Genomic DNA, 14,285 nt, shown 5'->3' with positions numbered 1-14,285 from the left:
TACCACCCCAGACAGCCACAAACAGAGCTTTCCCATAATCACAAACACTCTTACAAGATGGATATGCAAATCGCAATTGATGTTGAGTTTTGAGCAGGTAGGGTGTACTCAGATCAGATTTCTTCCTCACTCTGAGGTTAGTGGGGCACTGGCACAGGCTGCCCAGAGAAGCTGTGGATGCCCCATCCCTGGAGGTGTTCAAGGCCAGGCTGGATGGGGCTTTGGGCAACCTGGTCTGGTGGGAGGTGTCCCTGCCCATGGCAGAGGGGTTGGAACTGGATGGTCTTTCAGGTCCCTTCCAATCCTAACCATTCTATGATTCTATTTCCAACCTGTAAGAACTAAGAATATTGTCTGTCATGCCATTACTTTCTTATTCCAATAGAAAACCAAAAACTTTTCCTGTAATCCCTCAGTTTCAGAATATAAAATATTGGGCAATGCATTAGGTGTCACATGAAACAACAAACCATCTGTGGCCACCTTCTCATAATTTCCATTCATGGCATACATTAATTCATATGTTAAAGAGGAAGGAAGGTACTTCCTAGAAAATCAAAGAGCTTAGCTGCTAATTTAAAAGAGTTTAATCCACGGCCTGAAATCTCCACTCTCCAAGGACAAACATGTCACAACTGCTTTATGCCTTCAGTAGAAGTCATCAGTATCTATATGAGTAATAGAAACTGGTTTGAATGATATTGAAGAAAATTGTTGTAATAATAATGAGAATGAGAAAAATGTTCCTTCTGATGAAGTCTTACTAAATAAACGGACTTGTGTCCAGGCTTCAGCAAAAACAGAATAGCAGATTAGTGGGAGTTTACAAAAGCTGGGTAATTGTGGAAGGAGAGCTTCCCAAAAGGCTTATAGTTATTAGTAGAGAGCTACTCTGACTTTTAAGCTGTTTTCTGTTATTATTGCCTGCATACTTGTGCTACCATCTTCTTTCCTGGGAGAAATGACAAAAAAAATAAAGTGACCTCTGTATACTAACCATTAAGTATGTCACATCGTGCTACTTAAAATATGTTACAGGCTGGCTGGCACATAAGCACACTTTCTTCTGTTCAGAAACACACATACCCAGCACAATGAAAATTCACAGCCCCAGCTGTTTGAGATCCTAAGTAGGCAGCCCTAAATATGGCTTAATATAGGGGTTCAGCTACAACATTACAAGATAGGGACCAGAAATGACAGAATATCCTGCTCCATGCACAAGCTAAACTATAATGAGACAATATTTAAGGCAAATACAGACCTTGTTCAGATGAATTCAATCCAATTTAGCAATGAAATGTCCTATAAAGCTGTGAGTTATGCTTTAGAAAGCATTCCAAGTGAAGTTACAAGCACACAGAAGACATGTCCTCACTTTACCTAAAGCACAGGCAAATACAGTGCCCATTCACAATCACAGCAATTGAGTACACAGTACAAAGAAAATACAGCTATTAAAAAGGCATTATCATACATACGCAGCTGGCAGCTAGATTTAAGTAGACAGTGAGGATGCTGAGGAAATGGCAGCTTTTGTGGGCCTGGAAGATGCTAAGAGACAAAGTGACCTGCAAGAAGTGAACAAGGAGAGGGGAGTACAGGAAGCCTGAGAGAAAACAGCCAGGGGTGGGAACTGGGATAAAAGGCTTTGCTATTAGCAGAGAAATCTGTCCCACAGCCTGCTCTACCATACCTACATCTGTGCAAGAGGCAGAGGGAAATCTGCAACTGCTCTCCCCTGTCGTGCTTGAGCAGGGCATCTGCTGGCAACAGGGCTCTGGCTCTGCCACCCAGCCCTCCAGGAGAAAGATTTCTTCTTTAATCTTCATGCTTAGAGTCAACTCCGTTATAACACAAGGGAACAGCTCCATCTAGAGGGCAACTATTCCCTCAGCTGTTCTAATGGCATAATTGCATTTCCAACGTCTTTTATTTATCCACAGGTCAGCGCATACTCCAAACAGCACCCCAAGCGCCACTCCCTTGGCAGCGATCTCCAGCGGGAACATGCGGGCTAACCTCAAGCCTCAGCTGCCTCACCTTCTGCAAAGTCTGAGCAGCCAAAAATAAAACCCAGCTTTCCCTGAAACCTACCTCTTTGTTTGAATGGTCTCCAACACCGAGCCTGCTAGCATGGTTTTGCAGCATCCATAAAATGCCACAGGTTGAAGGCTACTCCCACCCTGGGGAACTGCATGGAGCCCGAAGGCAAAAGACTTGTGAACTCCTTGCCACTTAAGTCCCTGAAGAAATAGGCAGCCAACCTATTTCTCACTAATGTATTCATAATGACATCTATATTCAGTAGCAAACTGAGCATCAGTAGTTAATATCAAGATAAAGAAATGTTTTAAAATGCTGAGATTATCAAAGAGAATGTTTGTAATCCTTTCCGTTGCAAAGACTTTCTTTAATAACGAAAAACAACTCTTTTTTTTTTTTTTTCTATCAATCAGTTAACAAATATCTCCAGCAACATGCATGGAGACTTTTAAGGAGTCTGACAATCCTGAAAGCATCTAATCCCACTTTTCAAAAATGCTAATATGCAAGTTTAACTTCATCCTCTCCATTACCGTGATGTGGGCTGTGTGCCAGGCTATTCTCACCATGCAGCTTCTCTTCTGCACTGATCAGGACTTACAAAGCCCTTGAGTAGATGTCTCTGAACACCCCTTTCTCCCTGTTGCAGGCCCAAACCTGTATCACCATGTAATTTTAAAAGCTTAACCCCATTGTAGCTTGCTATATTCCTATAAGGGCTTATTTAGGTAGCCAACCAGTTATACCAACATTCTTCTTAGTCACTGTTTTGCAGGCTTACAGGATATGTATCACCAAATATGCACCTTTTATAAATCAATATATTTAGATTCAGGCAAGCTGTGTATCTGAGCAACAGCAAAGTGAGATTGTTGTCCATGCATCAAATTTCCTCTGATTACTCATTTATTATACAATAGTGTTCTAAATTTTACCCATCACTTCCTTCTTGTGTTTGTTAGCGAGAAAGAAAATTTCAGCTCAGACAAGTTTTCCTTTTTCATAACGATATATTCTGTAAGCTAGGTATAAGCAGTTGCTGTGAACCAATTTAAGATTAAAACTGCTGAGCTCATGACTGTACACAAGACATGCTTGGGAGGAAAAAAAAAAAAAAAGAACAGATGACTGCTCCTTTTCCTACAAAGTTTATTCACACTACTGGTTACTCTTTTCTTATCTTTTTAAGGGATTCGGATTTTAGAAACCATCACTTAAAACAAATCTAGCAAACTACAAAGTCATTTCTTCCCTGACTTCTTCCTACCGTAGGAATTCTGATGCAGTTCACTGTTTCTCAAAACAAAATTAGTTGCAGTGATGAGTCACATTTTTAAGGTAGCAAGGAATATGAGATGTATGGCTTTTTGTGTATCAAATGTAGATTGGTGCATCTGAAGATTTTTAAGGTCTTTTCTAACAAAAGTTCAAGATCGTGGATGAACAGCAGAGTCAATGGTGGCAAAGAAATTTCAGTCACCCAGTGGACTCAGATGGTTATGTAAATACCACATATTACTCAAGGGCACTGAACCTGTATAAATACCTATGGCAAGAGATGGGTATCAATCACATGAAAACACCAGAGTGGACCTCCAAGCAGCTATACTGATCATCAGTCATTTACACTTGAAAACATTCCCACCTTGCCATACAGTAATAGAATCACTAAGGTTGGGAAAGCCCTCCAAGATCATCTGGTCAAACCATCACCCTACTACCAATGTCACCCACTAAACCATGTCCCTAAGCACCACGTCCAACCTTTCCTTAAACACCCCCAGGGACGGTGACTCCACCACCTCCCTGGGCAACCCATTCCATTGCCTGACTGCTCCTTCTGAGAAGAAATGTCTCCTCATTTCCAACCTGAACCTCCCCTGGCACAACTTGAGGCCATTCCCTCTAGTCCTATCACTGGTTACCTGGGAGAAGAGGCCGACCCCCAGCTCCCCACACCTTCCTTTCAGGCAGCTGTAGAGAGCAATAAGGTCTCCCTGAGCCTCCTCTTCTCCAGACTAAACAACCCCAGTTCCCTCAGCCGCTCCTCATAGGACTCATGTTCCATCTCAGCTTCATCCCTTGGCTTCAGACCCAGACCAGGCCAGTGCTCGGGCAAGTCCTGCCTCTTTGCAGCCTCTGTCAGAGCTGCACTGAAACTAGTATCTCCAAACTCAGTGGGCTAGATGGCCACAGAGGTGGCACCACCAGTGCACCTCACAAACACACCTCACTGCCCCAGTCTTTACATGCGTGGTCCAAAACTGAAGAAGATGCAGGTGAGAGATGGACAACAAATTTTGTTTTTTGGAGGCAGTCTCTTTGTTAAAACCTGAATTAATCTAGCTGGATAAAAGAGAAGAACAGCTTAGGTCAAGGTACAGTGAAAGGTGAATAAAATACGGAGGGCAAAGTAGCCAGCTCAGAAAGATGGATAAGATGGTCTACTATGGTACTTATCTAAAGAAGTGGTATAGGGTAGAGATCATTTACATAAATATTACCCGGCCTTCTCTGTGTGTCAGGAATATGCACAACACACAAAATCCTACCTTTTCTTTGATATTTAGAATTGTTTATGCCTTTCTTGCTCTACCTGAAAATGGTTGAATATATGAGCAGTGACTTCCGCAGACCGAACTACAGAGGTATAGAGTGTAATGCTAAAACTTCAAATGTCAAAAATGAAACAAGACTAAGACTATTTCAGTCATTGTGGATCAGTGTTCCTGGTCTAAATTAGTCAGCTGCCTGTTATGCAAGATCATCCTCCTTGCTAGTCATTCTCACAGGGTATTTACAGAACACTACATGGGAACTGGTGAGAATCTCAGTGAAGGTACCACCAGGAGGAGGCTACTTAAAAAAGAACATACTGCATGCATTTCCAGGCAGACATTTAAATAGACATTTCTAAAAAGCATTTGCTTTTTCATATTCCATCCCATAAGCACACACATATATGTAAATACACACATGCACAAACCGTATTTGCATGTCATTGCAGGTAATACGAGAAGAAAGAAATATGTAAATATGTTTTTAAAACTATTTCTAAGCCTTGAAATATTTCTGATACTTTTGGATAGCATACACTTATTTGGAAGTAGTTTTCAAAACGCAGCCTTCAGAGAAGAGTATTTCACAAATCAAACTGTGAATTCACTCAGAGCATATTTTGCCAAGATAACATTTACTGGAGTAGGGGGAAGAGGGAAGAGAGAAATCAGGGAAATTTGTTTTTTATATCAACCCAGTGGAGTCATATTTTTCCTTTTCTGGATGTTTGATTCAATGTCCTGAACAAGTTGTAAACCATCTCATTAAAAAGATCACAACCAAATGCACACAAAATATTTTAGCACAATAATCTGTTGCTCTTCTACTGTCTTTCTACCTTGCTCTCTGATTTCCTTACCCTAGCTGGCTTGGGGTCTACGTACAATTCCATCTGTATAGGATAATTCCTACCTGCTTAACACTTGCTAAAAAATTTCTTTTTGGGAAAACTTAAGAAGTGAAGTGAACATGAACTTGACTAGTCAGAAAAATCTCTCCGAATAGCCTTTAGCTCCTTGTATCATACGACAGCACTGTTCTCTGTGCAGTTATCTCAATTACTCTTCTATCAATACACTTACAAAGAAGCCAGGGAAGAGGAGACCAGTAACATTTCAGTTTGCCATCATTATTTTTACTGATGTTTTCATTTTTATTTCTTAAGAGGTATAGTACATGAATTAAAAATAGTTTAATTCATATTATTTATACAGAATACAATCTGATCTGCACTGATTCAGGGTCCGTAGTATCTTATTTTCTAATTCATGGGATACGAAATTGGGATTGCTGAACCAAGCCAAGAGGTAGGCTACTTTTGTTTGATAAATAGAAGTATTTTTCAATAGCACTTGACCAAAAATGCAGGAGTTTCAGCAAAGCCCGCCAAACTCCAAATGGACTGTCTGATGATTTGACACAACTTGAGATAACACTGAAAGCAAGTATGGCCAAATTAGTACTTGCATTCAGTTAAAATGAAATGGACTATAATATAAATAGATCAAAATTGGGCCCAGATCCTGCAATTCACTATGCAGGCAGATTGTCAAATGCAGAATCAGCACTATGGTGAGCTGAAAGCTAATGAAGGAAAGCTCTAAAAAAAAAAAAATAAATAAATAAAAAACATGAAAAGAATTGCTAGAAGAAAAACTCTTGAAATCCTGCATGTAACTAATATTTGCTAAATACCATAGACATTAACAAACTTTTTAAGAGCAATTATTTCCAGCCCGTAAGCAATTCCTTTACTCAATGTAGTGAAAGGAATTTCATGCAACAGTGTGTCAAGCCGGTTTGGAAAAAGCTCCAAAATAACCCTGACCACTATGTTTACCCACAGCAAAGCAAGTGTTTTAATAAGTATTAACCAGTCCAAGTAGCAGTGCACTTCCTGAGCAAAATCCAGGTGACGAGATTTTTGAAGGAGACTAAGGATGAGAGAGGAGTGAAAGGTTAAACATACAAATCACAGAAAGAAAGGAGTCTGTAAATGCTGGGCTTTTTTTGAGAATTACAGCCTATAATGCAGTTCCTCTGCTTCATGTTTGCCCTAAATTAAGAAAACAAATGGAGCAGTTCGGTACTATGAAAGACCCAATTTTATAGATAAATCTATTTACATTAAGACGACAGGTTGCATCATGTTATATAAATCCAATCTTTTACTGTGACTCAAGGATCTGCTAGGAAAGTCAGAAATTCAGTTGAAAGAGATGCTCTGAAAAATCGGCAAACCTAAACACCAAGGAGAAAAAAATGAAACAGAGAAAACAGAACATGTTTCTAGACGTTCTACAGAGAAAAAATATGTACAAATAATAAAGGAACAACAACAACAATAACAAAAAGCCTTACCATGATGTTTGCACAACTGTGTGTCTGTAGCCCATGCTATAAATGTGGATCCCTTCTATTCCCATCATCTCAGCCCCTCTAGTGGCCAGTACCTGAAGATCTTGCCTTCAGGAGGGACAAGATCTATCAGTATGTACCATTTGCTGCTGCTCTGGTATCTTGTCAAAGATTTTTTTACTTAATTGTGTAATTTTTTCAGGAGATATAACTTGTCACCTTTTATTAGCATTTTTGTCAGTGCTGCTGCTACGTGCATACATTTAATTGCTAAGCAACAAAGAGTAAGCTCTCACAGCACATTCAATTACTGCACTCCCTTTGCCATGCATTGTTACTGGTGCACTTACATAATCTGAAATACAAAAAAATGTTGAAAATATTTATTTCTGTTTCCATAGCATCTAGAAGCCACAATCTGGAAACAGACTCCACCGTGCTAGCCACCAGGCTGAGAGCTAGCAAGGGAAGCTGAGAGCACATGAACTGATGCAAAGTGGAGGAAAGTTAAAAGTAAAGCTGAGTTTCAGCATTTGCATAGATGAATAGGCTAAAGCGCTCAGAGGCGATTGTCCACTTACAGCTAGACAGCAGATGTTTTCAGACATTGGGAAACTATCCCTCTGGCTAAAATTCTTTAAATATTCAAGGCATTTGTAAGCATGGTGGTCTCAATGTGCAGATCAATAACGTTGCGAAAGCTTATCAGTTTGGAAGAAGAGATACATCTGCACTGTGTCATGAAATGATCTCTCTTCTCCCTTCTCACTTCAACGTGAAGAAGAAAAAACAGGGCAGGCACTATTTCCTCACCAAAAATGTACTTCCCCATCTATTTTTCCCACTCAAATGTATATATGCCCCTAAAATTGAAGGATGCCATCTCAGAAATCTGTGTTTAGCGTGAACCTGGATTTTTGGTTTTATCATAAGAAAAGATTGCAATTCTGTCATTTATTGAAGAACAGATCAGATACGTTTGTAAAAGAATTCTTTTTTTTTTTTTTTCTCCTGAAATGTAAAAGGCCAGTGCTCCATGCTTGCCGTTGGCATTATTACTAGTCATTATACCCATCATAGTCAGAATTGCATTTCTAAATAAAGAGTGCTTTATCTGCAATATTCAGTGGGAAGAGCAGCTTGGAAAATGAAGCCATTACTGTTTGGGTGTACGAATTTGCACAACCACATATAACTATTTTTATTTCTTCAGTGAGATGGGAATTTAGGCATTGGGCCTGACTCTCACTGTGTCCCTTTGACATCTCCCACGTAGTAAAACTGCAGACTGCCTACAATGAAGCAGCTGAGAAGACCTGCTAGAATCACCCCAAACTCGTATTTCAGGATATCAAACATCAAGTATAATAGCATGGATAATTTAAAAAAGGTATCTGATCTATTAGTCCCAAGGATCCAAGAGGAGTGTTAGTAAAACAGGCAGTTGCTATTAAATCATGGCCTTTCAGTACTTAAAGGGGTCTGATAAGGAAGATGGAGACTTTTTACCAGGGCCTGAAGTGACAGGACAAGGGATAATGGTTTCAAACTGAAAGAGGGTAGATTTAGATTGGACATAAGGAAGATTTTTTTTTTTTTTGATGATGGAGGTGGTGAGGCACTGGCACAGGTTGCCCAGAGAAGCTGTGGATGCCCCATCCCTGGAGGTGTTCAAGGCCAAGTTGGATGAGGCTTTGAGCGACCTGGTCTGGTGGGAGGTGTCCCTGCCCATGGCAGGGAGTTGGAATTAGATGATCCTTAAGGTCCATTCCAACCCAAACCATTCCGTGATTCTATGCACACTGTCCTGTTGAACAGTACCAATACTTACTTGGGGTTCCAACATTTTAATTTAAGCCCTTCCAATTAATACTTTTATAGAAAAAAAAAAAAAAGAACAATTTTGCCCACCCCAGCATAGTAACTCATATTTGGTAAGGAGCTATCTGAAGGAGGAGATACAAAGAAATTGAACTTCTCCAACAGACAGTGAGTCTTGTCTCATTTGGAGGGACAGAGACAGGTCTGTGGTTGTGTCCTAGATGCACCGTCCTGCATACTCCCATGGGAAGACCAAACAGCATTCTTCTAAACGAAACACTGCAGGAGCCCACAAAGAACATTATCAAATTCCTAAACTAATTAATTAAAGCGGTACTTAATCATACAAAGTGCTTTTGCATTAAGATACTCAAAACATTAATTATTTAACTCCTAAAGTATCTGTGTGAATATATTCTTTTTATTATTATTTCGTAAGAGGGGAGACGGATGCTCAGAGAGGCCATATATTTCCAAGAACCATGGAAGTCAAGTTCTGTAGCTTCTTGACCCAAAACAGATGCCAGGTGGGAGATGTGGTTCCTGCTTCCTGGGTGACTTTGGATGATTTCTGTACCCAAGGTAACAAAGTCTAGCGTCAGTATGCTTAAGCTGACTATACAGTGGTTGATAACATAGGCTTTTAAGACAGAAATTCTGAAAACCCTCTCAATCTGGTATATTAATGGCATACTATACTCCATGTGCTGATAACAGTAAGGACTTGATCTTTTTCTCACCGTTTAATCTCTGAGCATTCAAAAACTACTAAATGCATAGGCATGCCTCTATATTTCCTAAACATAATTCATTTCTGAATTCTCACATTTAACATTAATAGTTTCTACTGCTTAGCTCAAGACAGCAGGTTGTTTGATGGGATTTTCTCCAGGCATTGGCCTAAACACCAGGCACACCTGGGCCCAGCACAGGCATCAGGAATCCAGTGACAATCTTATAAAACTTTCAGGGTCCGCCTCTTAGTGATGACTGCAATGTGACTGTGGAGCATTCAGTGCACTATGTATCCTCTGAATGTGGGTTCCCGTGACAGCATGGACAATACAGCCAATAGGGAGGAAAAATAAAGGTTACATACGACCATTTCAATCACACACTACAGCACAGAGTTCTGATAAATGCTTTGTTATTCCCACATTTTTATAATTGCCTTTTCATTCCTTCGGAGGAGAATTTTAGCCATAATCTGTTGGCTTGTAGGAGCTGAAGAGGAAATCATACAAGTTAAGTGTTGGTTATAATTGCTAAAGACCACAGGGTGATGCCCCTGTCCAAAGGTGTGGGCTGCGGGCATACGTGTATCCGCAATGCAGCAGCTCTGAGCAAAGCTAATGGGATTTGGGAAGGCAAATTTTTTCCCTATAGAGCCCCATTACAGAATGTGCTTGCTTACAATAATAATGAAAGGGAAATGGACATTAACATTGCATTTTCCAGACTGGGACTCTCAGCAGTTAATCATCTTTTATTTGACAGAGCACTGACAGTAGCAGTAGGCTTTGCTCATAGATGAGCAAACACCCAGTATCATGAGTGTTAATGGGGCCACCTTTCTAAATGATGTGGCTGGAGAAGGACTTACTGCGCTCAGAAAATGTCCTTTTGCTGCAAATAATAAAATCGAATAGTTTTCTGTTCATTACAGTGGAGTTTTTCAAGGACTGCATTCATCTCACATAAACCAGCAATAAGATAATTTTCAGCTAGTACTGAGCTTATATATATACATATATGTATATATATATATGTATATATATATGTATGTATGTTTATTTCTAACTCAAAACATGTCACCGAAGACTAAGTCCAAGCCAAATTAGAACTGTGGATTAAAAAGACATTTTCAAAATGTATGTGTGCACAAAGCTCAAAGATATTTCTCTGTTCATGACACAAAAGTTGTGTTTTGGTGCTTTCCTTTATAGACAGATGATTCAAAGTAAGACAAAACCACACGTTCACTGAAGACAAGCATATGGACCTCCTGATGGAACTCTTTACATTTCTTTTTGTTTCTTAATATCAACAACTTCTGTGTTTTTCACTGAACTATTATTTTCACTTTTTCTATATCTACTATTTTTGAGAGGTATGTCTTTGAACCAATCTGTTAGCATATGTGATCAGAGTACTCTTTTTTGCCACTCCATTGTGGGGAAACAATTTTATCCTTTATCAAGTCTGGAAGTACTCAGGACAGAAAGCAAATGAATAAAGACCTGAACAACAGTTGTGAATTTTATTGTTGTAATATTATTAATTTAAGCCTTCAACAAAACAGTTTGTTAGGGATGGGTATGACGGAGCAGAGAATTACAGAAATTTCTGTAACATAGTACCTCAGAGCTATGAACAGTACAGGATATCTTCAAGAACTTCTCTCCAAATCAGTGCTTCCTTGCTTGTAATGCAGAGGCAGGGAATGTTTATTTGCCATACTTCAGAAATGGCTAAATGCAGCTCAACAGACAATACTTTTAGAATCTGTAAAACACTTAAGCTTTGAACCTGCTAGAGACTGATAGGATTTACACATTACAGAAAAATGAGATCTTGAGCTCGGAAATACTAGGGTATAGTCAATCTCAATTATATTCTAAATTTTGCTATCAAAATGGTAAATGAAAAATCCTTCCCAATCCCAAATGTTTAATTTAATTGAAAGTAGGTTATGGGGCAAGTGAGAGATGGACATGACACATCCCACACAATCAGTATCAAACGTAAGGAAGTGAGGGGGTACAATTTCTAGAAATAACTCAAGTTGTGGAGTAATATCTCTCTGTATAAAGGCAACAAATATTTGATGAAGTTTATCAATCTGTAGAAAGCACTTTGTGACACATGAAAGAGGTCTTTGCCCTTTGGACTCATTAGTTCATAACAAGAACAAAATACAAAAACACATGTATAAATGTTCACAGGACTTTATTACAACATACATATTTGTATATCCAGGATAAAATTCAAATGCTGTCATCTACACTTCCCAGAGGAAAAGGAAAGGAAGGGGCTTAAAGTTCAAAACCTTTTTTTGACAAGACTGTTTTGAACATAGACTTCTACTCTTTGTAGCTGTTGCTGTCTACCAGCTCTTATGCCCATGACATTAGTTTCATGATATTTGGTAATTTTGTTTGTATCTTGATTCAGTCCAAAGTAGTTCTCCAGCAGATAAGACAGGAGACCTGTTAGGGAAAAAAAAAATCTAATTAGAAATGTTCAGGTATTGAAGACCAGACTAAATTTTTTTAGGAAAGAATACTCACTAGGCTGAAGAAAACCTTCACTCATTTTCTAAAATAATGAATGTATCGGATGAGGTTCACTTTGAATTCTTTACTATAATAAAAGTGGGAACAGATTTGTATTGCATATTCTAATGTGAAGATGAAAACTGTGGTGTTCTACTGGCATGCAAAAAAAGCGTATCTGCAGTAGTCTCATATTATGTACAATATAAAATTAAATACAGCAGAATTATGCAGCATGCTGTCCCTCACTAGCACTGATAAACATCAAGTGTTTTCACAAATGGAACAATAGCATCCATTATGTTGTCTCAGATTATGTGTGCTTCATAATTAACATTATTAGAAGAGGAAAACTATGTTCTGTAAAAGCAGTGCAGTTAAGTGACATTCATAATACCTACCATGCAGTCCATTAACCTCAGCAATTTTAAGTAGTGTCATAGTCATCCGTGGCATTTCAGATTTCTCACAGCTTCAAATCTGTGGGCAGCTTCACAAGCTTTTTGCAAAGTTTCTCATGACTAGGACATCTGTAAAATTCCCTCCAGACTTTTCTTCAATTAATCTCGTTACACACCCGGTAATTCATATCTCTGAATAAGGATAAAGGTATGACCTTAAAACCATGCTCTACTATACACAATGTTTTTATTTTTTCTTAACTTATTGATAATTTGTGGTGCAATAAGATATTAAAAGTATTCTGTTTCTCAATCTTACCTTTTTGTCTCCATTTCAATGTGTTTTTGACGAGCAGCTTTTCCAGTTGAGTCCTACAGTAAGGAGTCAAAACAATCAAATATCGATCTTCTGGCTTTTACCAACTAATCCACTGTTTTAACATAGCTGTCCTCAAAGGTTTTAACAATCTCACTATTTAGGTGAGAAAAACTGTATATATTTTATAGTCATATGAAACAGTGCAACACTGACTGACGTGTTGCTTAGAGACAACAACTCAAAGCAGAATCCTAAAATATTCAACGAATTACAGTATTGTGTATCAGTGGCTAGTATTTTAACATTCTCGTTTCATATTTTGTAAAAGAGATTTTTAGTCCAGAAGACAGCAGAGGGAACCCATTTCTCTTTTGATAAGTAGCCATTGAAAGTTCTCATGGTTTTTAATTTCCACTTAGTTGCTCTTGAGTTTGGCCTCTCTCCTGAGGTTCATTTTGCTGAACATTTTTGTTATTCACTAACTGTGAAAGAAAGAGCATTAAACACTGCTTCACTGTCAAATTTTCTTCCTGGATGTGTACTCAGGAAAGATGTAAGGGTAGTACTGGGATGCTCAATTTTGGCATGCTGTTTTTTTGTTAATTTCTCTAATCCACCAAGGGGAGAAATTGGTGCCTCTTCGTTAATTCTAATCTCATGAAACTGGTATTCTTTTCCTGCAAGGAGCCGATGCAGATTTCATCACCAAAACTGAAGCAGAACTGCTATGACAGTAACACCTTTAAGATACTTCTCTTAGGAAATACTAGTCGTCCTGCTTTCTTAACATAAATACTTTTATATTTATGATACAGATGTGTAAGAGGATGACGTATCTTCCCCTGTGGCTGGCAGTGCTAAATAGCGTTCTATAACATAACTCAATGTGATATAATATGAAAAAGATATTTAGATCCTCAGACAATGTTAGTGTGTAAGAAACACAAAGTGCACTGGGTCTACTACCCCAGACCATACACCCAATTCACATCAGTGCTAGAAGAGTGCCAAAAGCCAAATCTTCTCTGTTCACCTTGTATGATGCAGGCATTACATAGACAGCCTCCAAACAGCATACAAGTGCACAGCTTTAACTGGTCTGGATCACACATAAAAAGACTCGTATCGGAGGGGGTGTAGAATTTTGTGACTAAGCTGCAAATTCCAGAATTTTTAAGGACTGCATGTGCTTGTAATGTCATGAATGGGGAGAAAAAAATATTGATTTGTGATTTGAGTGCAAGGGACAGGCAGTTGCTTTGGATCTCGGTTCTACTACCCAACTAAATTTGCTTAACTAAAAACCAAATTTGCAATGGTTTATTTGTATGAGGGTAGTTACAATTTGCCAACTTGTAATGAACACAGGCAGCAATCGTACTGAATGGCTTAGCATGCTTCATCAGAATTGTGCCATGCCAAACCATGCTGTGCCAGCAGACCACTCATTTTGAGCTGGCAGCTTTCCCATTCTATCTATTTGCCCTTGTTTAACCAAACTTTTTG

The 14,285-nt window shown here is 38.8% G+C and overlaps 1 protein-coding gene across 4 annotated transcripts in view; it reads right to left on the bottom strand.

Annotated features, from left to right (window-relative positions):
- The window catches only part of DLGAP2 (DLG associated protein 2), a 459,232-nt gene that overhangs the window by 331,390 nt on the left and 113,557 nt on the right, over positions 1–14,285 (bottom strand). For 2 of the 4 annotated variants that reach the window (XR_004778087.2, XR_004778088.2), the window contains 3 exons: positions 12,780–12,832; positions 12,461–12,652; positions 11,723–11,993 (listed from right to left, as the gene is read on the bottom strand). The exons of 1 other annotated variant lie outside the window; for it this stretch is intronic. The gene's annotated coding sequence lies outside the window, so the exon portion shown is untranslated. Of the gene's footprint in view, positions 1–11,722; positions 11,994–12,460; positions 12,653–12,779; positions 12,833–14,285 lie in introns of those variants that run through there. One more of the 4 variants, XR_007707970.1, reaches the window with a different exon arrangement.

The sequence above is a fragment of the Cygnus atratus genome, chromosome 3, assembly GCF_013377495.2.
Source record: "Cygnus atratus isolate AKBS03 ecotype Queensland, Australia chromosome 3, CAtr_DNAZoo_HiC_assembly, whole genome shotgun sequence".
NCBI lineage: Eukaryota > Metazoa > Chordata > Aves > Anseriformes > Anatidae > Cygnus > Cygnus atratus.
Note: the sequence above shows the minus strand (reverse complement) of the source record. Positions and strands in the feature narration are given on the sequence as shown.